This window comes from Bufo gargarizans, chromosome 8 (genome assembly GCF_014858855.1).
Source record: "Bufo gargarizans isolate SCDJY-AF-19 chromosome 8, ASM1485885v1, whole genome shotgun sequence".
Lineage (NCBI taxonomy): Eukaryota > Metazoa > Chordata > Amphibia > Anura > Bufonidae > Bufo > Bufo gargarizans.
In genome coordinates this window covers 158,327,957-158,354,000 of record NC_058087.1, presented here as the reverse complement: position 1 = coordinate 158,354,000, position 26,044 = coordinate 158,327,957, and the positions used below count along the sequence as shown (strand labels likewise).

The following is a 26,044-nucleotide window of genomic DNA, read 5'->3' as shown; positions in this document are numbered from 1 at the left end:
CTTTTGGTTAAAAATATTTTTTTGGTTATTTTCCTCCTCAAAAACCTAGGTGCGTCTTATGGGCCAGTGCGTCTTACAGGGCGAAAAATACGGTACTTACTGCTGACATCAGCCTGAGTGCATCCGAACAGATCTGGACATGTCCATTGGATTATCTCCAGTATAATGCATTAATATTATAACTGAATAGGCTTTGCATGTATAACTTAAAATCTAGACGTGTCAGGCAAATTCAGAGTTCATATTTGGAATCAGCGCGCTCATTTTAGTATAAATCAAGTTTTTCTCTCAGTAGCAAAATCATTGTTGCACAGTGGTATGACGTCACCTATGAGTCACTGGAATCCATTATAAAAACACACTGCGTCAATGTAACATTCCTAATCCTACCCCCAGCTTACAATGAGATCCCTTGTGAGCCAGTTTCACATCAAAATCCCAGATGGCCGTCAATAATCATTTACTGCAAGATTCCAAAAGCTGAACTCTGCTAGTTTGGAATATCAAACACAAAATAGCCAACTGCCTCATAAAACTACTATGAAGTATATGTCTACAGTCACACGCCCGTTTTCAGAACCATTGGAGTCTTTTGGCCAAATCACATAAAAAACAGCAGTCACAAAAAAAGGACATGTCCTATGTTGGCCGTTTTCACAGACGAAAGTCCCCCAAGCAATTGAAGGCGACCATTATATACATTGTTACTTTTTTGTCAATCAATTGCTTCATGGTCAATTTTCAAATTCCATTTCAATTTTTACAATAGATTTACAATTGTATCTGAAAGCACTGTCTACATGCCTCTGCGTCCTGGGCGGTAATACTCATAGGGTGATGGCAGATAGAAGCCAGAGCCAGTACAAACTCTTATAATGCAAAATAACTGTGGAGCCCCAGTTATAGGTCTCCAACACAGTGAAAGCCAGATATTCCTCAAAGGAAGGATGTCCTCATTACAGAGATCACCAGATCCACCATATTAAGTGGCCCCTATGCCAAGATCCCGCTCTTTTACAAGCCTTAAGGATGTGACGGGGAAAACCGAAAACAGTTATCTATCCACAGACAGCTGTTTTGGGGTGTTGCCATCATCAGTGTGGAGTAGGATTCTGGCTAACCAGAAACACTTATGATGAGCCACCATCTTACCAGTTCAGTCTAGAACAATAGTGACACTAGAGATTACGGTAATGATCACCTCCCTGGTGTTGTTTTACTATTATTATTGATAGTGTTACATCAGCTGTAGACAGGGAAATATATAGAACTACAGCTACCTGGATACCAAGACCGCAGGGACATCGTAGAGTAAATAATCCCAGGGTAAGTGAGACAGAATTCTCTGCTAAATAATACATGCTGCGTCCAAGCTTTACTTTCTGCTTCTGATAACCATCCTGAATAGTCAGCAGGATCCCCATCAAGTGCCGAGGAGACTGACGAATCCTGCCATATATCAGGAAGAAAAACTAGCATCTCCATATCTACAGATGTCACCAATGAAATACTGTATAAACATTTTGGAAGATATTTTCCACAGCAGGACTTAACTTTTCTATTACCTTCCTGCTAAATGTTAGAATTTTTCCACTGTCTGATGGGGGAGTGCAGCAAGTAGGGAGGACATGATGCATTGCCAGAAAGCTTCTGTGAGCAGATCACTGGTAAATCCAAGGTCCAGCAGCATTAGATCACTATAACCTGTGATAACACACATCATATGTCCGTCAGAAAAAGACATGGGGGTCATTTATTAGACTGATGTAAAGTAGAACTGGCTTAGTTGCCCATAGCAACCAGTCAGATTCCACCTTTCATTTTCCAAAGGAGCTTTTAAAAATGAAAGGTGGAATCTGATTGGTTGCTATGGGCAACTAAGCCAGCTCTACTTTACATCAGTTTAATAAATAACCCCAACAGACTAACAGAAAGCAGGTCACATGGGGTCCATTCAGGCTCTGCTTTCCTCATTAACCCTTTCAGGACTAGGCAACTTTCTGTTTTTGTTTTTTTCATTGTTTTACTCCCAGCCTTCCGAGAGCCATAACTTTTTTTTGTTTTCACAGAGAGGGCTTGTTTTGCGGGACAAGTTGTACTTTCTAATGGCACCAATTACGGTTGCATACAATGTAGAGGGAAGCGGGAATGTTTTTTGCTTTTTAAATAGTTTATGTATTTGAATTTTTTAAAACTTTTTAATAGTTCCCCTAGGGAACTTTAAAAAGAGGACCTTTCACTTGTATAAACTATGTGAACTGAGTATGCTGCCATATAGGGCAGCGCCCGGGGATCTCACCGCACTTACTATTATCCCCGGGCGCCGCTCCGTTCTCCCTTTATAGGCTCCGGTACCTTTGCTCCTTAAGTTATAATAGGCGGGTCTTCCCTTGTCCTGTGGGCATCTCCTTCTCCTAGGCTGCAGCGCTGGCCAATCACAGCGCACAGCCTGGGAGGTTTTTTTCTCCCAGCGCTGCAGCCTAGGAGAAGGAGACGCCCACAGGACAAGGGAAGACCCGCCTACTATAACTTAAGGAGCAAAGGTACCGGAGCCTATAACGGGAGAACAGAGCGGCGCCCGGGGATAATAGTAAGTGCAGTGAGATCCCCGGGCGCCGCTCTATATGGCAGCATACTCAGTTCACATAGTTTATACAAGTGAAAGGTCCTCTTTAACAAGCAATCAATCATTCAGTGTCTAAGATTACACTGTGTTCTATATGGAGCCCTGCCACAGGCAGTCTCTCCATATGACCTGATGTGCGGCAGCCTCGCATCCCTCAGAAGTACAGAGGCAGCCGAGGAACTAAATCCGGCTCCCCTGATATTCGCTAGGGGGAGCCGGTGCACAATCAGGAGCGCACGCTCCCAGTTTTTGACCTCCCTTATGCCACAATAACATTTTACCACAGCATCTGAGGGGTTAAATTTATGCAATCGACGTTATTGTCAATCGTATACATTAGGTCCAGGTGCCTGCTGTTTAAAACATCTTTAAACCGCCCCACCGCTGTCATAATTTTACTCTGGAGTGGCAGGAAAGGGTTAAAGTGGATGGAGCTATTGAGGTATACGTTTGAATACAGTTCTTTTTGTTGGTACATCTCCCATGGAAAGCCTAGCCGAGGGCTAAACGTGGTGCGAACCAACCCTAACAAAGATACTATTAGGCAGATTTATGAAACTGTATAAATGAGAAAATTTTTTGTTATCCACAGCAACCAATCACAGCACAGCTTTCATTTTTCAAGTGCACATTATAAAATAAAAGCCGTGCTGTGATTGGTTGATATGAGGGGAGATTTATTAAAACTGTTATAAAGGAAAACTGGCTTAGTTGCCCACAGCAACCAATCAGATTCCACCTTTCATTTTCCAAGGAAGCTCCGAAAAATGAAAGGTGGATGATTGGTGCTATGGGAACCAGTTTTGCTAAATCTCCCTCAGTTTCAATTCATTTTAAGAATTCTCCCCCCACATCTCAGCTTCAGATTGGCTACATGTGAGAACAAGTCCTGAAGTACGGTAGAGGCAATGCAACAGCACTAATGTGAAGTGAAATAATGTGCAGCCTAGGACCTGTCATACAGTCCTGTACGAGCCTTGTCCACTTCTGTATTCGGCACAGGCGCAGCGAGTGAAGGACGCGCTCCTGGTGCCGGCCTCACTCAGCGCAGACGCAGTGAGGAAGCCAACACCAGGAGCACGTCCTTCACTCACTGCGCCGAATCCAGAAGTAAATGGCGCAGGCGCAGGATTTCTTCAGAGATCCAGCTAATTCGGACATCACTCAAGAGGAGCGGGGCGGGCTAAACGGAGGACCTGAGCGGGATAAATGGTTAGTAGACCGAACCTCTGGGTGCTGAATCAACGCCCTCATAGCACCTAGAGACTCATAGCATATTTAAAAAGTGTGGGTTTATTTTTAGGAGAACAGCGACAGGGACAAAAGTATAAAGCACGCTGTTCTGTACTGCTGACATTAGCACATCGCTAGATGTCAGTCAGCTACATAACAGAATTTCTGATGATAGAAACCCCTTTAAGGACCAGGCCGTTTTGGGTAAATTTTACATGTGTCACTTTATGTGGTAATAACTTTGGAACGCTTTTACTTATCCAGGCCATTCTGAGATTGTACTTCATTAAAGTGGTCAATATTTTTCATTTGCATTTTTTTTTTAAATCCCAAATTTACCCCCACCCCCCCAAACAAACAAAAAAAAGGGAAAAATGTGCAACTTTCCACATTTCAATTTTCCTGCTTTTAAAACAAATAGTGATACCTCATATAATAGTTATTACTTTACATTCCCCATATGACGACTACATGTTTGGATCATTTTGTGAATGCCATTTTATTTTTTGGGGACGTTAGAAGGCTTAAAAGCAAAGGTCTGAAGTCACTTTGTGGGGCTTACATAACAGAAACCACCCATAAATGGCCCTATTTTAGAAACTACACCCCTCAAGGTATTCAAAACTGATTTTTACAAACTTTGTTAACCCTTCCACAAGAATTTAAGGAAAATGTAGATTCAGAATTTCACTTTTATTGTAGATTTTCCATTTGAATCCATTTTTTTCCGGTAACAAGGGCCTTCTATCTTCATTCAGCAGGACCTGAGATAACGTCATCGAAGGTCCTTTTGCAGGTCCCGAAGAAAGAAGACTATATCGGCTGCGCGATCAAGTGGATGAGGCGAGTTTATTTTTTAACCCCTCAATGTACATTTTAGTTAGCATTCTGTATTAAGAATGCTATTATTTTCCCTCATAACCATGTTAGAAGGAAAAAAATACAGTGAATTGACTTTAATGGGATCCGGGGCTGCTCATCCCTATTTACTAACATCATCTCTTAGCAACCATGGGTGGAAATCGCACCGCATCCTCACTTGAATGGGGCTGCGTGAAAATCGCAAGCATTTCTATGGGGCCTGCGTTGCGTGAAAAACACAGAATATAGAACCTGCTGCGATTTTCGAGCAACGCACAAGTGATGCGTGAAAAACAACGCTCATGTACACAGCCCCATTGAAATTAATGGGTCAGGATTCAGTGCGGGTGCAATGCATTCACATCAGGCATTGCTCCCGCGTGGAAAACTCGCCATTTTTTTTTTTCCCGATTGTTTTATGTGGGGGCTCATTTTTTGCAGGATGAGGTGACTGGTACTATTTTGGGGGGCATACGCCTTTATGATCACTTGGTGTTTTGTTTTAGCACAGTTTTGTTATGGATGCAGCAATACCCAATGTGCCTGTTTCTTTATTATTATTTATTATATTATTTTTTACAATTTTAGGTGTTTTATTTTGAGAAAGGGGCTTTCTTTTTTTTCTTTTTTTTTGGGGGGGGGGGGGGAAAGGGACTTCAACTTCTGGGGTCTGGTCCCCTCTGCAATGCATTACAATACAACCTGTATTGTAATGCATTGGCTGTCAGCTTTTATGCTGACAGCCTGCCTGTGAGACCCAGCCTAAGGGCTGGATCTCACAGACTTCCATAGAAGGCAAGCCCCGATGGCAGAGAAGGTAGCCCGATGCCTTCCATAGCCATCGGGTCCCTGTCACTGCAGAGCAGGGACCCGATGGAGATGCGGAGGGCACCCGAACCCTCTGCATGCAGCGGCATACAAGGGGTTAATACGCCGGCATTGCTGTTTTCACTGATGCCAGCATATGCAGCAGGGGCCCGGCTGTCAGTGACATGTACAGCACTGGTCCTCTACGGGTTAATAGCACACTGAGCAACCTAAATATTTATTTTTCTAGTACGTCCCCTTTCCATAAAAGTCATTTTTATATATGGGATGTATAGGTCATGGTAGCTGGGGGTGGGACTACAACATACAGTGCGAAAAGTGGTGGCAATTTATTTTTTTTACACTTTGTGCCCCTGTAAGGACATACAAGACCTTTAGGTCAAGAAAAGATGTCTAGCCCTGGCAATCTAGACGGAGGAGTGGACCGTATTTGGCATTCCTTATATGGAAACATTCATTTCAATGGGTCCACAAAAGATGCGGACAGCACTCCGTGTGCTGTTTGTATCTGTTGCTCCGTTCCGTGGCCAAGCAAAAATTATGAGGCATGTCCTATTGTCCGTTTTGCATACAAGAATAGGCGTTTCTATAATGGGCCTCCTGTTCCGTTCTGCAAATTCCAGAAGGCACACGGGCGGCATCAGTTTTTTGTGGATCCGCAATTTACGGACCACAAAAAAACGGCACGGTCGTGTGAGCGAGCCCTTAAATATAAAATTTCTACGTTTTAAAGGACCCGCTCCCACCACACCGCTCTATTTCTAGGGTGTAAGCAAGCGCTGAGGAAGCAGAAAAATTCTGATGTTTTACATGACTGTATTGAAGAGGACATGCTGCCATTTTACAAAAGGCAACATCACATAAAAAGTAAGGCCTCGTGCACACAACCATATTTGTTTTGCAAACTGCAGATATGCAAAATATGGATACCGTCCATATTTCCTCACTCCCTTCACTGGCTATTGTTGTTCGCAAAACAGACAAGAATGGGCCAAAATTCAATCAAGTGCAGGAGGCCAAATGTGGAACTTTTTGCAGGTTATCATTGCCTCTCTCCAGAACAGCATACCTTGTCAACTTTCAATGACATGAAGAGCATGAACAAAAACATTCTGTTTGCAGAGTGGAGGAGGAAGACATTCCCTGTAAATGTCAAAGACGACAAGTGCCAGGCATTGACAGAAGTCAAGGCTCTGCGCTCCCTACAACCTTGCAGACCATATACACATACGTCATCTCTTGTGAACAGCTGTCTACAGGGGGCCAGAGCAGCCATCCACAAGAAACTACAAACACGACAGATGTGTTTTCACAGGAGACAGGAAGGCGAGAATCAATGTGCTGACTGCTGAGGAAACAAACGCTGCTGATAACATACGGATATACTATACCATGCAGGAGAGTATACAGTGTGTGATATATGATGATATTAAATCAGTACACGGTTAAGGCATTAGCGATGCTTTTACAGGGAACCTGTCACCACCATAATGGCCCCCAACCCCCCAGAGTGCCTCACAGTTTTAGTAGCATGTGCCCCAATAATATTTGTGTTTAGTTGTCTGATGGACACTTTATCCCCCCCCCTCGCACTCTATGCAAACCGACTGAAGGGAAGGGGCAGCAGTCAAGCTTGCAGCGCCCCAATGCCACCTCTTCACAGTTGATGGACACCTCTGTGCCAGACGTCGCTGGATCTTAGGACCATCATGTCTGTTACCCTCAGCACAGAGAAGTCCATCATGAGTGAAGAGATGGGACTGGGGCGCAGCAAGCTTGACTTCTACCATCAAGACCGCTGCCCCCTTGACTTCAAAGGGTCCATTTGCAGAGCAAATTAACACAAACATCACTTGGGCACAAGATGACCGCCGCTTGTAATACCTTCCGAAGGAAAGACGATCATTAGAGTCTAAATCTAACTTGGCAGCCCTACAGATCTGTTCTAAAGATGCATTAGCCCTTTCTGCCCATGAAACAGAAACTGATCTGGTTGAATGAGCACCGAAACCTAAAAAGTGGAATCCTGCCCTGCTGAGAAATAGGCCAAAAGGACAGCACCTACTATCCACCTGGCTAGAGTCCTGGATGTAACTATACCCCTATTTTTCCCCCCCAAGTTGTACAAACAGTCTGGAGGATTTTCTCCATTGACTGGTGACATTTAAATAAGGCTACTTTCACACTAGCGTTCTGAACGGATCCGCTCATATTAATGCAGACGGTGGCTCCGTTCAGAACGGATCCGTCTGCATTATATTGTCAAAAAATGGCTAAGAGTGAAATTAGCCTGAGCGGATCCGTCCAGACTTTTACATTGAAAGTCAATGGGGGACGGATCTGTTTGAAGATTGAGCCATATTGTGGCATCTTCAAACGGATCCGTCCCCATTGACTTACATTGTAAGTCTGGACGGATCCGCATGCCTCCGCACGGCCAGGCGGACACCCGAACGCTGCAAGCAGCGTTCAGGTGTCCGCCTGCTGAGCGGAGGCTGAACGCCGCCAGACTGATGCAGTCTGAGCGGATCCGCATCCATTCAGACTGCATCAGGGCTGGACGGAAGCGTTCGGGTCCGCTTGTGAGCCCCTTCAAACGGAGCTCACGAGCGGACAGCCGAACGCTAGTGTGAAACTAGCCTAATGTGACAGGCATCTTTTGACATCTAGACAATGTAGTTTATTTTCTCTTTCTCATTCTTAGGGGATTGACATAAAGATAGGAGAACAATATCATGGGACCTATGAAAGAGAGAGACCACTTTAGGCAGAAACGCTGGGTCTGGTTTAAGAAGCACCCTATCCTCCAGGATGTTAGTATAGGGAGGGGAAGCTGAAAAGGCCGAAATCTCACCCACCCTTCTAGCAGAGGTGATGGCCACCAAGAAGGCAGTTTTAAAATGTATTTTAATGGGTAAATCCTGCAGTGGTTCAAAAGGAGGCTCCATCAACCTAGACAGGACTAGATTCAGATCCCACGGGGGAACAGAAGACCTGATTACAGGCTTAATCCTACTAACCGCTTTAGAAAATCTCCTAATCCAAGATTGAGTGGCAATAGGGCAATCAAAAAAAGGCACTCAAAGCAGAGACCTGTACCTTAAGGGTGCTAAGCCTAAGGTTTTTATCGAGGCCTTCTTGAAGGAATTCCAGAACCTTAGGCATAGGGGAAGGACTCAAAAGATCAACGGGAGCCCCAGAAAACCTTAAGAAAGTCTTCCATACTCTAAGATAAATAGTGGAGATTACCTCCTTACAACAGGATAAAAGGGTGGAAATTACCTCTTTGGATAGACCTCTATTTTCTAATATTTCCCCCTCAAATGCCAAGCTGCCAAGTGAAGGTTCCTTACTTCTGGATGATAGACAGGTCCCTGGAATAACAGATCCTGCCTGTCCGGAAGATTTCAAGGATCTGTCAGGGATAGGTTTCTTAGCCAAGAGAACCAAGTCCTTCTTGGACAGAAGGGTGCCATTAGAATACGCCTCATCTGTTCCTGCATCAGTTTCTGCAATACCCTTTGAAGAAGTTTTAGAGGAGGAAAGGCATACAGAAGTTGATTCAGCCAAGGAAGGCAGAAGGGGTCTATACTTGAAGCGAATCTCTTGGATTCAGAGAAAAGTAGAGACTGCATTTTCTGTTTTGCTTGGTTGCGAAAAAAAAAGGTCTGAGGATGACCCCAAAGGTGAACTATCTGCTTGAAGGCCTCCTGATTCAGGCACCATTCTCCTTGATCCAAATGGTTTCTGCTTAGGTAATCTGCGACCTTGTTTTCTGTTCCTTTCAGGTGTACTGCTTTGTTAAAAGGAATGATTAAATAGAAAGTTTCCGTGGTTAAGGACATAAGAAGCTCTGACCTTGTCCCTCCTTGTCTGTTTAGGTAGGAGACCACCGTAGCATTGTCTGATAATATCTTTACTCCTATTCCCTTTAATCTGGGCAGAAAAGCTCTTAGTTCTCAGACATTTTGGGAATCCTGGCTTTCTGTTAGACTCCAAACTCCCTGCAGCACCCCGTACTGACAGAATGCCCCCCATACGGTTGGACCGTCATCCGTGGTTATGGTTACTTATTCTTGCGGAATCCAGGGGAGGCCCTGAGACAGTTTTTAAAGGCTGTAGCCACCAGTTTAAGGACTGTATCACCTGTGGGGTAAGGGGAAGAGGGGTATCCAGCGGGGACAACGATCCTTGCTATTCTTTTAGGATCTGCCACTGAAGCGTCCTGGAGCGAAACAGGGACCAACCTACTGCTAGTATTGTGGAGGTCATTCTGCCAAGAACTGCCATCCCCTGCCTGATAGTTCGATTTTTTTGAGGCCATCAAGACTCGCACGTCTTCTCTTAATCTGTCTATTTTGTGCTGAGGGAGGATGCACCATAGATTTACTGAATCTAGGATAAACCCTAGAAAGAAACACTGTTGGGAAGGGGTTAAGTTGGATTTTTCAAAGTTTTTGTGCCATCCGAGATTTATTAAAATGTTTACCACTTTCAGCAGACGAGAGTATAGAAGTTCCACAGATTCTGCTACTATCAGGAGGTCGTCTAATTAAGGTATAACGAGAATGTATTTTTCCTTTATGTGGGCCATGACCTCTGCCATTAACTTTGTAAAAGGCCTCAGAGCCTGGGAAATTCCAAATGGAAGAGCTCTGTACTGTAGATGATGCACCTGACCTTCCATAGACACAGCTACTCTGAGGTATGTTCGGAAATCAGCATGAATAAGGGACATGGTAGTAAGCGTCCTTTATGTCTAAGGTGGCCATAACACAGTCCTTTGAAAGATGCTTTATTGCCGACTATACGGACTCCATTCAGAATTTTTTGTAGACGAGGTATTGATTTAAGTCTTTCAGATTTATGATCATTCTGAAGGAACTGTCCAGATTGGGTATGCGAAAAAGGGAAGAATAAAACCTTCTTCCTTTTTCTGAGTCTGGGACGGGAACTAGGACATTTTTCTTTAAAAAGGGAAAACACTTCCTCCTTCAGTGCTAGGTCTTTTGCTGAAGTTTGAGTCAAACTTGTAAATTTTAGCCTTTCTGGTGGGGGAGAGATAAACTCTAGACAAAAACAGTCTTTCATGATACCATTTATCCAGGGGCTTGCAGAAATTTTTCCCCAAGCCCAAAAAAAAAAAATAGATACTATCATGTGGGGAGATGACTAACCGTCATTGTTGACTAGACTTGGGGCCTGAAAAGGACTGGGAATTAAAGAGGAAACCTCTATCCCTTCTACCCTTGTTTTCTCCCCACCTGTTTTGGTGTTTATTCGATTTATCGAAACTTCAAATCTTTTGGGAAAAAACTGCTGATTCCTAGGGGGATTAGATACGGGAAAACCCTTCTTATTATCAGAGGCTTTTTCCAAGAGGTCATCCAGAACTAAACCGAACAGAAATTATCCCAGACATGGGATAGAACAAAGTTTGCTTTTTTAACTTGTGTCCCCAGACCATCCTTTCAGCCAAATCGCTCTTCTAGCTGAATTGGAAAGAGCAGCGGATCTGGTATTTAATCTTAATGCATCGGCCAATGCATCTGAAAAAAAGTCTACCGCTTTAAGTATTGTGGGGAAAACAAACTAGGAGCTGGTCCCTAAGAGGTCTTATTCTGGATGTGGGATTATAAATCCTGAAGCCACAATTTCAATGACCTGGCAGTGGAGGTAGTGGCTTTATTAGGCTTAAAGGGAACCTGTCATGTGGATATTTGATTATAATTTAATTATATACAATCATTAACTACTAAAAAGTACCTTAGATGTATTCACTTACTGGTGTGACAGATGGTTACCTCATAATATACACACAAAGATGCTGCATGCCAATGAGCCGATTCGAGTCCAGCGTATATTTAATTCAGAGCTATAGCCACTCCCCTGCCCATCTGCTGCTGATTCATATGGAAACAAACTGTCATTCAGCAACAGGTGGGCGGGGAGAGTCAGGAGCTCATGAATATTCATGACTCATCATTATGAGCTGGAATTTTTCAATACAAAATGTTGGCATATTGACTGGGTCAATTAAAAAAAGTAACCCAGCATTTTGCTAAGCGAATCAGTCACTTATTTATGTTGCTCTTAGTTAGGACACCATAAAACTGGTGACAGGTTCCCTTTAAAGGCCTGAGTAGAGGCCTCCCAAACCTTTTTAAAGGTACAGCTCAGCCAGTCTATCCATCGGGTCTTTTAAAGCGCCAAGATCCTCAAAAGGCAAAGCAGATTTCTGAAATTTTCGCAATAGGGGCATCTAGTTTAGAAGGCCTTTCCCAACAGGATGACTCGCCCTCATCAAAAGAATATTTTCTCTTTACACTTCTGGAAATAAAAAACTTCTTATCCGGTTTCTTCCATTCTTTCTGAATTAAATGCTTTAAATTTTCATTTAACGGAAAAGCTCTAGATCTTTTGTGACCCAGATCCCCAAACATTCTCTCTTGAACTGACTTTTGTTCTCTGGATTCATCCACCTTCATCGTGGTTCTAATAGCTTTAAGTAGGGAAGCCATACCCTCAGGGGAGAATAAAGGTCTACCTGAGGATTCTTCATCCGAGGAAGAACTTAAACTATCTAGGATCTCCCCTTGCTCATTCTCCTCAGAAGATTCACTATCAGATATGATATTAGAATGACCTTGCTTGCCCGTAGCAGAGGAAGGTAGGCACTTCTTAAACATTTTGATAGAATCAGATCAGAGACTTCAGATTTGACAATCTCTTTGATGCTCTGAAGTAATGGTGGGGATTCCTCCTCTACCACCTTATTAGCACAATGCTGACATAACATTTTAGACCAGGAAGAAACAAGCTTTTTTTTCTGCACACTCTCTTCCTTTAATTTTAGCAGTGGCTTTCCTAGGTGCCTCTTTAGTATTCTAAAACAAAATAAGAAAATATACCCCATTAGGCACAACAGGGAGGAATACAAAAAGGTGGGGATTGACCCCCTTACCCCACCAGGAATACCAGTCTGCCATTATGGCCATCCTGTACACCAGCGCGCTGACAGCTGTCTTCTTCCATGTCTCCGGATAGAGCGTCCATATGCCCCTGCGGATGCTTGCAGGCTTGCTGGGATCCTTCTGAGCGCACACGATAAGGAGGTGAAACACCCCAGGACGGGTCCCTGCCGGCGTACCAAATGCGGCCTTTATGGGGAGGATGTACCAGCTTCCCTTCCGGAACGCTGGTAACCGGAACCAACCTGCATTCCAAATACTGGAAGTCACGACCCGCATCTTCCGGTTCAAGCACGGAGCATGCTTACAAAAGAAGGAAATCTCCCCTAGCTTCTGTAAGGCTACCGGAAGCAGAAAGGTATAGGCCCAGGACCTCCAAGACACTGCCAAGAGGATCCAGCGTGCCGGGGCTACCTCACAGTAACTCCCGTCTGTGCACCGAAACACCAGCTTGACAAACCAAAGTCAGAGACCCAGAAGGATGCTGCACCAGACTTGGCAGGCGGCTCCTAGTGGAGTTTTATGCCGCACCAGGTAACCCACACTGGTAAACTTACGCTAGGCTCCTGCAGCCTAATGCTTTAAGCTCTCCACCGCATGTCCTATCCTTAAGACAGGAACTGGGGCTATAGGGGCAGAGCCCCTCCTTATGAGCTCTCCACAAAAGTTTCTGTTTCCTGTCCTGATGATGGAGGCGGTCTCTCAAGGGTTCTGTCATGGGCGTAGGGGAAATAAGAAAGATCTGCATGGACATGGTCATGTTCTTGTGCGTTCAGTTTGTGGTTTATTGCTGCTATAACCACGTTGCAATTTCCCTTTTTACGGATTAATAAGTGATAGCTTATCTTTCCCTTTGTACAGAGAAATCAGCATTTGCAGAACGTGAAATATTTTCCTACAAACGTTCAACATCTATAAGTTGTACAGAAATGGTTTATACTTTATTACACAGCATTAGGCCGAATGCACACGGCCGTGAGCGGTCTGTGGTAACCCGGCCTGGATTCCGGCTGCGAGCAGGAGCGTACGGCGTCACTGGTTGCTATGACGCCGTGCGCTTCATGCCGCCGCTGTACTACAGTAATACACTCGTAACCAGTTCCCCATATGTCTACTTCATGTTTGAATCATTTTGTGAATGCCATTTTATTTTTTAGTTTAAAGGCAAATATTGAAATTTTTCAGAAAATTTCCAAAACCCACTTTTTAAGGCCACGCACACGCACACACACACACACACACACACACGTGTTTTGCGGTCCGCCAAAAGGATGACATCCGTATGCCATCAATTTTTTTTCAAAAACGGACAAGAATAGGACACGTTCTATTTTTTTTCCGGGGCTACGGAACGGACATGGTGTGCTGTCCGCATTTTTTGCGGACCCATTGAAATGAATGGGTCCGCATCCTATCCGCAAAAAAAAAAAAAAAAACACGGAACAGTCATGTGCATGTAGCCTAAGGACCAGTTCAGGTCTGAAGTCACTTTGTGAGGCTTACATAATAGAAAGCACCTCCATTTTAGAAACTACACCCCTCAAGGTATTCAAAACTGATTTTACAAATGTTGTTAACCCTTTAGGTGTTCCACAAGAATTAATGGAGATGAAATTTCAGAATTTCACTTTTTTGGCAGATTTTCCATTTTAATCATTTTTTTTTCCGCTAACAAAGCAACAGGGTTAACAGCCAAACAAAACGCAATAATTATTGCCCTGATTCTGTAGTTTAAAGAAACACCCAATACGTGGTCGTAAACTGCTGTACAGGCACACGGCAGGGCGCAGAAGGAAAGGAATGCTATATGGTTTTTGGGGTGAAGATTTCACTGGAATAATTTTAACTTGCCATGTCACATTTGAAGCCTCCCTGATGCACCCCTAGAGTAAAAAAACTCCCAAAATATGACCCCATTTTGGAAACTACGGGATAAGGTGGCAGTTTTGTTGGTACTATTTTAGGGTACATATGATTTTTGGTTGCTCTATATTACACTTTTTGTGAGGCAAGGTAACAACAAAAAAAAAAAAAAATTGCTGTTATGGCACTTTTTATTTTTGTTATTTACAACGTTCAACTGACAGGTTAGATCATGAGCTATTTTTATAGAGCAGGTTGTTACGGACGCGACATTAACAAATATGACTTTTTTTGTTGTTTGTTTCAGTTTTACATAGTAAAGCATTTTTAAAAAAAAAATAAAAAAAAAAAAAATATTTTTTTTGTGTCTCCATATTTTAAAAGCCATAGATTTTTTTTCTTCTTTGGGCGATTGTCTTTGGTAGGGGCTCATTTTTTTCTGTGTGAGATGACGGTTTGAGTGGTACTATTTTAGGGTACATATGACTTTTTGATCACTTAGTATTACACTTTTTGTGATGTAAGGCGACAAAAAAATTGCTTTTTGATGCCATTTTTATTTTTACGGTGTTCACCTGGGGGCTTAGGTCATGTGATATTTTTATAGAGCCGGCCTTACAGACGTGGCAATACCTAATATGTATACTTTTTTTTTTATTTTTTTTATTTAAGTTATACACAATAACAGCATTTCAAAAAAAAATAAAAAATCATGTTTTAGTGTCTCCATATTCTGAGAGCCATAGTTTATTTTTTGAGCAATTGTCTTAGGTAGGGGCTCAATTTTTGCGGGATGAGATGACGGTTTGATTGGTACAATTTGGGGTGCTTGTGACTTTTTGATCGCTTGGCATTACACTTTTTGACACCATTTTAATTTTTTTACGGTGTTCACCTGAGGGGTTAAATCATGTGATATTTTTATAGAGAAGGTTGTTACGGACGCGGCAATACCTAATATGTATACTTTTTTTTTTTTTTTATACACTAATATTTTTGAAACAAAAAATTAATAAATCATGTTTTAGTATCTCAATAGTCAGAGCCAGTTTTTTTTTTTTTTTGGGGCGATTGTCTTAGGTAGTATATCATTTTTGAGGGATGAGATTTTGATTAGTACAATTTTGGGGTGCGTATGACGTTTTGATCGCTTGCTATTACACGTTTTGTGATGTGAGGTGACGTCATTTAACCGCCTCCCGACCATGTAACGCACGGATGCGTCCGGGAGGAGGTTGATTTATTTCTCCTGGACGCATCTGTGCGCCATCTCGCGGGACGCGAGATTTTGGACTGAGCCGGCCCGCGCATGCGCATGGCGGGCCGGCAAATGAACAAGAACCATTTCGTCACCAGCATGCCAGCCAATGATCGTGGCTGGCGGGCTGGCGATTTTTAAAATGTCGAATCAGAAGCCATATAACACATCATATTAGTAAATATGATGTGTTAAATGGCTTCCCTGCTCCTCTTGGTCGGTTGGTTCCAGCAGAGAAGCAGGCTTCACAGTGAGTACACCAAACAGCACACTTTAGCCCCAGATCACCCCCCTGCACCCCAATTAACCCCTTGATCACCCCTTCTTGCCCCTGTCAATCACTAGTGAAAGGGAAAAAAGTGATCAGTGTAAACTGTCACTTTTTTTTTTTCACTGGTATTGACTGTTAGGTTTTAGGGATAGTTTGGGCCCCTTGGTTAGGTAGTTTAGCGATCGGTTAGCGCCCAGCCCACCGCACTGCAGTCACTTATTCGCTGATTAGCGTATCGCTAATCAGCATTTGTACTTTTATAGTATCTGCAAGTGATCAAAACTGATCACAGTCAGATCTATAATAGTATTAGTGTCACTTTAGTTCGCCCTCCACCCAAAACGCAGTGTTTGCCCGATCAGGCCTAATCGGTCGCCCACACGTGCGTTCACCCACGCCCGCCCCGCCGCAGTGACCAAAAAATTTTTTTTTTTTGATCACTGCACATTCACTTCACAAGCGCTGCGGCGATAAAAAAATCTGTTTTGATATTTTTTATCAACCGCAGCGGCCTCCGGTACTTCGCTAGCCTCCCATTTGTAAGACAGGCTTGCTTTTTTTCTTGGGTAGTCTCAGGGAATACCCCTAAATTTAGTTGCCCAAATGTCAAACAGGGGGTATTCTTCTGAAGAGGCCTACAGGCTTCTGACCCAGTCGGATGAGGAATGGGAACCCTCATCTGATGAATCTAGCGGGTCAGAATATGAACCTGTAGAAAGCAGTGGCAGTCTGACTCAAAGTTCAGACGAGGAGGTTGAGATCCCTGATAGCACCAGGCGTACCCGACCCCATGTCGCTAGACCACAGGTTGCGCAGGATCCGCTTCAAGGGCAGCAGAGTGGGGCTGGCGCTGTCGGATTACGTGGTGAGGCATACACCAGCAGCGCAGCCCATCCTGGACCTAGTACCAGCACTGCCGTACAACATGGTGAAGTGGCGAGCACCATAAGGGCAGTTGAAGCTGGTACGGTGGCACGTGCATTAGTTACCCCGTCGCAGCCACCGCAAAGACGGGCCCGGAGACCCCCTAGAATCCCTGAGGTGCTGGCAAACCCTGATTGGCAGTCCCCAACTTCAGCCGCACCTGTAGTTCCCCCTTTCACCGCCCAGTCTGGAGTTCGGATTGAGACAGCTCAGATCGGTTCGGCCCTGGGATTTTTTGAGCTGTTCTTGACTGCGGAGCTCTTGGACTTAGTTGTGGCAGAAACAAATCGGTATGCCACACAATTTACAACCGCCAACCCGGGAAGCTTTTATGCCCAGCTTCCGAAATTAAAATTTTTCTGGGCCTTCTCCTCAACATGGGTCTAACTAAAAAGCATGAATTGCGGTCATATTGGTCCACGAACCCAATTCATCACATGCCCATGTTCTCTGCTGCTATGTCCAGGACACGATTTCAGACCATCCTGCGTTTCCTGCACTTTAGCGACAACACCACCTCCCGTCCCAGAGGCCACCCAGCTTTTGACCGGCTCCACAAAATTCGGCCCCTCATAAACCACTTCAACCAGAAATTTGCAGATTTGTATACCCCTGAGCAAAACATCTGCGTAGACGAGTCCCTAATACATTTTACCGGGCGCCTTGGCTTCAAACAATACATCCCAAGCAAGCGCGCCCGGTATGGGGTCAAATTGTATAAGCTCTGTGAAAGGGCCACAGGCTATACCCACAAATTTCGGATCTATGAGGGAAAAGATCAGACCCTGGAGCCGGTCGGTTGCCCCGACTACCTGGGGAGCAATGGGAAGACCGTCTGGGACTTGGTGTCACCCTTATTCGGCAAGGGGTACCATCTTTATGTGGACAATTTCTACACAAGTGTGGCCCTCTTCAGGCATTTGTTACTAGAACAGATTGGCTGCTGTGGCACAGCGCGAACTAGTCGCGCGGGCTTCCCCCAACGGCTCGTTAGCACCCGTCTTGCAAGGGGGGAGAGGGCTGCCTTGTGTAACGAACAACTGCTCGCGGTGAAATGGAGAGACAAGCGTGACGTTTACATGCTCTCCTCCATTCACGCAGACACGACAATCCAAATTGAGCGAGCAACCCGTGTCATTGAAAAGCCCCTCTCAGTCCACGACTATAACCTTCACATGGGAGGGGTGGACTTCAATGACCAGATGTTGTCTCCGTATTTAGTGTCCCGCCGCACCAGACGCTGGTATAAGAAGGCGTCTGTATATTTAATTCAATTGGCTCTGTATAATAGTTTTGTTCTCTACAGTAAGGCTGGGAGAACACGATCCTTCCTCAAATTTCAGGAAGAGATCATCGAGATCCTCCTGTACCCAGGAGGTTCCGTGGCCCCATCCACCAGTGTAGTTAGCCATCTAAACGAGCGACATTTCCCCAATGTCGTTGCTGGTACCTCAACCCAACCGTCACCCCGAAAAAGATGTCGTGTCTGTAGCAGGAGTGGAATAAGGCGTGACACCCGCTATTTCTGTCCTGACTGCCCTGACCACCCTGCCCTATGCTTAGGGGAGTGTTTCCGGAAGTACCACACACAGGTACACCTAGCATAGGGATCACATCTCACCAGGACAGGCACACAGGGCTATTAGGGCCCATTTACACACAGAGCTGCTGCAAACCTCTCCTTTCACCTGGGACAAAGTGCATAATGCACTTCGCCACATCTTTGGGCGATTTGCAACAAAAAAAAAAAAATCACCAGTAAGCAAAAAGGTTAACGTTCAGTTCAAAAAGTTAAAGTTTATATCTAGGTGGACCAACCGATCGACTAGCTGCAGCACTGATGTGCATTCTGACAGAAGCATTGCGCTGCTGTCAGATTACACACAAGTCGGTGTATGCGGCGCTGCAAGACGAGATTTCTCCTCTGCAGTAAAAGATACGTTTGCCGAGGCATATGAGCCGAGGAGGTGGCGGTGTTCCTATGCTTTGGCAAACACTTTGTATATAAAAAAAAATATATATATAAATCCCGGCAATGATTTATTCATCCACATCGATTGATGTGAATGGAGAAATCGGGTTTGCCAGGGCATACGAGCTAAGTGGGTATGGATGTTGGACGGAGCTCCTATGTCCTGGCAGACGCCTTTCCCCTCTTTTTTTTTTTTTGGCAGAGATTTTTTCATCCACATTGATCGATGCGAATGAAGAAATCTGTGCCGTTCATTTTTTTCTTTCAGCCCAAAGGCTGAACGGAAAAAAAATCTCATTACCTGTATGCTCAATATAAGGAGAATAGCAGAAACTCCTAATGCTGGCCATACATGTAATGATTGCGGAGACCCTCAAATGCCAGGGCAGTACAAACACCCCACAAATGACCCCATTTTGGAAAGAAGACACCCCAAGGTATTCGCTGAGGGGCATATTGAGTCCATGAAAGATTGAAATTTTTGTCCCAAGTTAGCGGAAAGTGAGACTTTGTGAGAAAAAAAACAATAAAAAAAAAAAATCAATTTCCGCTAACTTATGCCCAAAAAAAATAAAAAATTCTATGAACTTGCCAGGCCCCTCATTGAATACCTCGGGGTGTCTTCTTTCCAAAATGGGGTCACATGTGGGGTATTTATACTGCCCTGGCTTTTTAGGGGCCCTAAAGCGTGAGAAGAAGTCTGGGATCCAAATGTCTAAAAATGCCCTCCTAAAAGGAATTTGGACACCTTTGCGCATCTAGGCTGCAAAAAAAAAAATTGGCACACATGTGGTATCGCCGTACTCAGGAGAAGTTGGGGAATGTGTTTTGGGGTGTCATTTTACATATACCCATGCTGGGTGAGAGAAATATCTTGGCAAAAGACAACATTTCCCATTATTTTATACAAAGTTGGCATTTGACCAAGATATTTCTCTCACCCAGCATGGGTATATGTAAAATGACACCCCAAAACACATTCCCCAACTTCTCCTGAGTACGGCGATACCACATGTGTGACACTTTATTGCAGCCTAGGTGGGCAAAGGGGCACACATTCCAAAGAGCACCTTTCGGATTTCACTGGTCATTTTTTACAGATTTTGATTGCAAACTACTTCTCACGCATATGGGCCCCTAAAATGCCAGGTAGGGTTGGACGATATCAAAAATATTCAGACGATAACGATATTAAAAAATTTATCGCGATAACGATATATATCGCGATAAATACCCGTTTAAAAGAAAAAAAAACACAAGGAGACGTTATACTGTATGGGGGGCCACAAGGAGACGTTATACTGTATGGGGGGCCACAAGGAGACGTTATACTGTATGGGGGGCCACAAGGAGACGTTATACTGTATGGGGGGCCACAAGGAGACGTTATACTGTATGGGGGGCCACAAGGAGACGTTATACTGTATGGGGGGCCACAAGGAGACGTTATACTGTATGGGGGGCCACAAGGAGACGTTATACTGTATGGGGGGCCACAAGGAGACGTTGCACTGTATGGGGGCAGCCACAAGGAGACGTTATACTGTATGGGGGGCCACAAGGAGGCGTTATACTGTATGGGGGGCCACAAGGAGGCGTTATACTGTATGGGGGGCCACAAGGAGACGTTGCACTGTATGGGGGCCACAAGGAGGCGTTGCACTGTATAGGGGGCCACAAGGAGGCGTTGCACTGTATAGGGGGCCACAAGGAGGCGTTGCACTGTATAGGGGGCCACAAGGAGGCGTTACACTGTATTGGGGGCCACAAGGAGGCGTTACACTGTATTGGGGGCCACAAGGAGGCGTTACACTGTATGGGGGGCCACAAGGAGACGTTATACTGTATGGGGGGCCACAAGGAGACGTTATACTGTATGGGGGGCCACAAGGAGACGTTATACTGTATGGGGGCAGCCACAAGGAGACGTTATACTGTATGGGGGCAGCCACAAGGAGACGTTATACTGTATGGGGGCAGCCACAAGGAGACGTTGCACTGTATGGGGGCAGCCACAAGGAGACGTTACACTGTATGGGGGGCCACAAGGTGGCGTTACACTGTATGGTGGGCCACAAGGAGGCGTTACACTGTATGGGGGGCCACAAGGAGGCGTTACACTGTATGGGGGGCCACAAGGAGGCGTTACACTGTATGGGGGGCCACAAGGAGGCGTTACACTGTATGGGGGGCCACAAGGAGGCGTTACACTGTATGGGGGGCCACAAGGAGGCGTTACACTGTATGGGGGGCCACAAGGAGGCGTTGCACTGTATGGGGGGCCACAAGGAGGCGTTGCACTGTATGGGGGGCCACAAGGAGGCGTTGCACTGTATGGGGGGCCACAAGGAGGCGTTGCACTGTATGGGGGGCCACAAGGAGGCGTTGCACTGTATGGGGGGCCACAAGGAGGCGTTGCACTGTATGGGGGGCCACAAGGAGGCGTTGCACTGTATGGGGGGCCACAAGGAGGCGTTGCACTGTATGGGGGGCCACAAGGAGGCGTTGCACTGTATGGGGGGCCACAAGGAGGCGTTGCACTGTATGGGGTGCCACAAGGAGGCGTTGCACTGTATGGGGGGCCACAAGGAGGCGTTGCACTGTATGGGGGGACCACAAGGAGCGTTATATTAAGGTCTTATGGGAGCGAGGAGGAGGGAGAGCCGGGGCGGCCGCTGCGGGAAGTAGTAAGTTTATAACTTTGTCATCAGACAGAACGCACTAGTGAAGCAGCCGCAGGAAAAGTCTCTCCAGAGACAGTACTCACACAGTACTCACACGGCGCCCGGCACTGGTGGGTGACGACGGTGATTATGTCAGATGGTGGGTGGAGACTTGACTAAGGGAGGCGGAGCAAGAAGGAGGCAGGCCAGGAGCGAGAGGAAGAGCAAGGTGCAGGGGCGGGCGGTAAGTGATCAGTCAGTTCCTGAAGGCGAGTTGGTAGAAGCGGGCGGACGCACGTTTAGAAGAGGTCAGCGCTCAATGTGCGCTGACCTCTTTGATGACGTCACAAAATACCGCGGTCTTTAGGAAACGGCGATATCGCCATATCGCCGTTTTTTTAATACCGCGGTATATCGTGATACCGGTATATCGCCCAACCCTAATGCCAGGGCAGTAAAACTACCCCACAAGTGACCCCATTTTGGAAAGAAGACACCCCAAGGTATTTTGTGATGGGCATAGTGAGTTCATGGAAGTTTTTATTTTTTGTCACAAGTTAGTGGAATATGAGGCTTTGTAAGAAAAAATAAAATAAAATAAAAAATCATCATCATTTTCCGCTAACTTGTGACAAAAAATATAAAAGTTCTATGAACTCACTTTGCCCATCAGCGAATACCTTAGGGTGTCTACTTTCTGAAATGGGGTCATTTGTGGGGTTTTTCTACTGTCTGGGCATTGTAGAACCTCAGGAAACATGACAGGTGCTCAGAATGTCAGAGCTGCTTCAAAAAGTGGAAATTCACATTTTTGTACCATAGTTTGTAAACGCTATAACTTTTACCCAAACCATTTTGTTTTTGACCCAAACATTTTATTTATTTTTTTATCAAAGACATGTAGAACAAGAAATTTAGCGAAAAATTAATATATGGATGTCGTTTTTTGGCAAAATTTTACAACTGAAAGTGAAATGTGTCATTTTTTTGCAAAAAAAAAAATCGTTAAATTTCGATTAATAACAAAAAAAGTAAAAAATGTCAGCAGCAATGAAATACCACAAATGAAAGGTCTATTAGTGAGAAGAAAAGGAGGTAAAATTCATTTGGGTGGTAAGTTGCCTGACCGAGCAATAAACGGTGAAAGTAGTGTAGTGCAGAAGTGTAAAAAGTGGCCTGGTCATTAAGGGGGTTTCAGCTAGGGGGGTTGAAGTGGTTAATATTTTTACGGTGTTCACCTGTGGGGTTAGGTCATGTGGTATTTTTATAGAGCATGTTGTTACGGACGCGGCAATACCTAATATGTATTTTTTTTTGTTTTTTACATTTAACACAATAAAAGCATTTTTGAAACAAAAAAATAAATCATGTTTTAGTGTACCCATAGTCTGAGAGCCATAGGTTTTTTTTTGTTTTTTTTGGGGCGATAGTTCTATGTTGTCAGGTCGTTACGGATGCGGCGATACTTAATATATGTGTTTTTTTCTTGTTTTGTTTTCTCTATTTTTTATTATAAAATCATTTTTTTCTTTTTTTTTTTATTAAAAACACTTTAAAAAAAATATATTAAACTTTATATCTGTCCCACTCTGGGTCAGAACTTTTGGGGGTCTGATCCCCTCTGCAATGCATTACAATACATCTGTATTGTAATGCATTGCCTGTTAGTGTATTACACAGAGTCATACACTAACAGGTTACCTAGGAGACCCAGCCTGGGGCTGGATTTTCTCGGCACCCGTAGAAGGCAGGTCCCGATGCCATGCAAGGCATTGGGCAGCCTCTGCACAGCATTAGGCTGCCTTGTCACACATCGGGTCCCCGCGCACAGCAGCGCGGGGACCTGATGTGCTCCTTCACCCGCCGCATACCACTTCAATGTCGCGGTCAGCACTGACCACGGCATAGAAGGGGTTAATCCGCCAGCATCACTGTAAACAGCGATGTCGGCGGATACAGTAGGGGCCCGGCTACCAGGGACTGGCGGACCCCTGCAGTGATCGGGCGGGCACAGCCCGCCGTGCATGTACGGAGGAATGCGTTCTGGCACAGCATCCCCTGCCGTACATGCAGGGTATTTTGCGTTAAGGGGTTAATACTGGGATACTGAAGTTGGAGGGGCGCACTGCGCCACCAATGACTATAATTATTCTGGAGTAGGCTGCACTGAGACAGGGTGTCGGGTATGTAATAACTATAGTCATTGGTGGCGCAGTATGCCCCATCCCCCCAGTATCATCTTCATTGGTGGCAGAGTGGCCACAGTGGGAAGGGAGGGAGGGACTGCCTCCTTCTACACTGTTCTGCTGAAGAAAACATGCTAAATGCTGAGAGCGACGCGTGCCATGTTCTCTAACTCATACTAGGCAGCGCAGCCGTGTATCGTTAAATAGTAAAACCAGTATCATATCGATCCAGGTCTAAAACTATCGATTGCGATTTGATACTTTGATACCCGATGCAACTCTAGTGGTTACTGCATAATAACCATATTACTGATCTCTACTGCAGAAAAAGTGTGAGCTATTATTTAGCTCTTTATTACCTGCATTAATCCCCCAATTAAAAGGCTTGTCTTACTTGGAACCCCTGTATTAGCCAGAGAGTGTCGCAGCTGAGTAAGAGCGCCCCCGCTGTGGTGGGCTTAGCCCAGCTACATAGCTCCCTTTAAAGGGTTTCTATCACCTGAAAAATGGGTATTAAGCTGTCTGATACTAGTGAGGTGCTAATGTGAGCTGAACATAACTATATTAGTGCCATCTCACTGCCTGAAGCCTTTATTGAAAAAAAAACAACAAGCCTATAGGAGCAGGGGGGAGGGGGCATTGCACCTGCTCCTAGAGGCTCAGTTTGCCCGCCTCTTTTCACACCCTTCTTCTCTTGATTGACAGGGCCAGGGCAGCGCTGCTCTCCTCCCGCCGGCCGTGTCTGCAGTGAGGAAGCCAGCAGCCGCCGAGCGTCCTTCCCTCACTGCGCCTGCGCCGACCGGGCTATCTCTGATAGTCCTAATGAGAATGAATGGTGCGACTGCTGGACCTGCCAACTCTTTTCATACGGAGGCACGGGCCCCTGTTCTCTTGATCAGTAGGGCCCCAGTGGTCAGATCTCGCAGATCAAATGCTTATGCCTAGTGTTCAGCAAACTTGTGTTTTTAAGTTCAGAGTATCTTAGAATTCCATTATTGACCCGTGGAGGAGGGAAGGGCGAGCGGACGCGCTGAGTGGGACGAGGACGGGAAGGGCGAGCGGACGCGCTGAGTGGGACGAGGACGGGAAAGGGCGAGCGGACGCGCTGAGTGGGACGAGGACGGGAAAGGGCGAGCGGACGCGCTGAGTGGGACGAGGACGGGAAAGGGCGAGCGGACGCGCTGAGTGGGACGAGGACGGGAAAGGGCGAGCGGACGCGCTGAGTGGGACGAGGACGGGAAAGGGCGAGCGGACGCGCTGAGTGGGACGAGGACGGGAAAGGGCGAGCGGACGCGCTGAGTGGGACGAGGACGGGAAAGGGCGAGCGGACGCGCTGAGTGGGACGAGGACGGGAAAGGGCGAGCGGACGCGCTGAGTGGGACGAGGACGGGAAGGGCGAGCGGACGCGCTGAGTGGGACGAGGACAGGAAGGGCGAGCGGACGCGCTGAGTGGGACGAGGACGGGAAGGGCGAGCGGACGCGCTGAGTGGGACGAGGACGGGAAGGGCGAGCGGACGCGCTGAGTGGGACGAGGACGGGAAGGGCGAGCGGACGCGCTGAGTGGGACGAGGAGGTAAGCAGACACACGGAAGAGGACGGGAACACTGTGCAGCCTCCACCATGGATATATGGTGGGGGTCACCCGCATCCTAGAGGCCACAATAACACATCCACCCACCAGTCCATACTACACAAGAAGTCACCCCACAGCCATACTGCACAGACCCGGCTCCAGCCCTCAGAACTTCCAATAGTCGGGCACCTGCTCCACACCACACACCGGCAGGATCCCAGCGGTAAGGGCGGCAGCCTCCTCACAGTCTGAACTTTACGCAAGTGGCATGTATAACCCCGCACCGATACACGCCATTACACAGGAGTGTCCGCATTCACTAACCTGGGAGCAGAGCGCAGGAAACAACTCGCAGTCAGCTCCGAAACTGTCTCGGAAGAAAACTGTCCCTCAGGGCTTTTCCTGTCCTCCTCCCCCTATGACATCAGCACACCACCCCCTCATGTCATCACGGCTGGTCACCCCCAGAAGTGACGAGCCGCATCCTACAGCCTCAGTCACCTGCATTACCAGGGTCCTAGTACACGGGGCGGGACACGGCTGAGGTGAAAGAGGCGGGAACCGGAGCAGCGGCAGAAGTCAGAGCTCCGGTCCTGTACAAAGTCCTACAGGGGAAGCCCTCACATTCCGGGGTCCCACTGCTTGGTCACATACACCCAGTGCTGGGGGACCCAGGCAACCAAATGTGTGTGCCAATACACGTACATAGACTTATTACTGAAAGCATAGGTATGTCAGGGAGACTTATCAATGTGTATGGGCGACCATGCACCACAGACTCATGCACACAAAGGTATTTTTTGTCCGCATCACAT

The 26,044-nt window shown here is 45.9% G+C and overlaps 1 protein-coding gene across 1 annotated transcript in view; it reads right to left on the bottom strand.

The window, feature by feature from the left end:
* The window catches only part of CARHSP1 (calcium regulated heat stable protein 1), a 71,222-nt gene extending 45,517 nt beyond the window's left edge, over positions 1-25,705 (bottom strand). Inside the window, exon 1 of the mRNA XM_044303625.1 lies at positions 25,554-25,705. The gene's annotated coding sequence lies outside the window, so the exon portion shown is untranslated. The remainder of the gene's footprint in view (positions 1-25,553) is intronic.
* Positions 25,706-26,044: the final 339 nt, after the last annotated feature.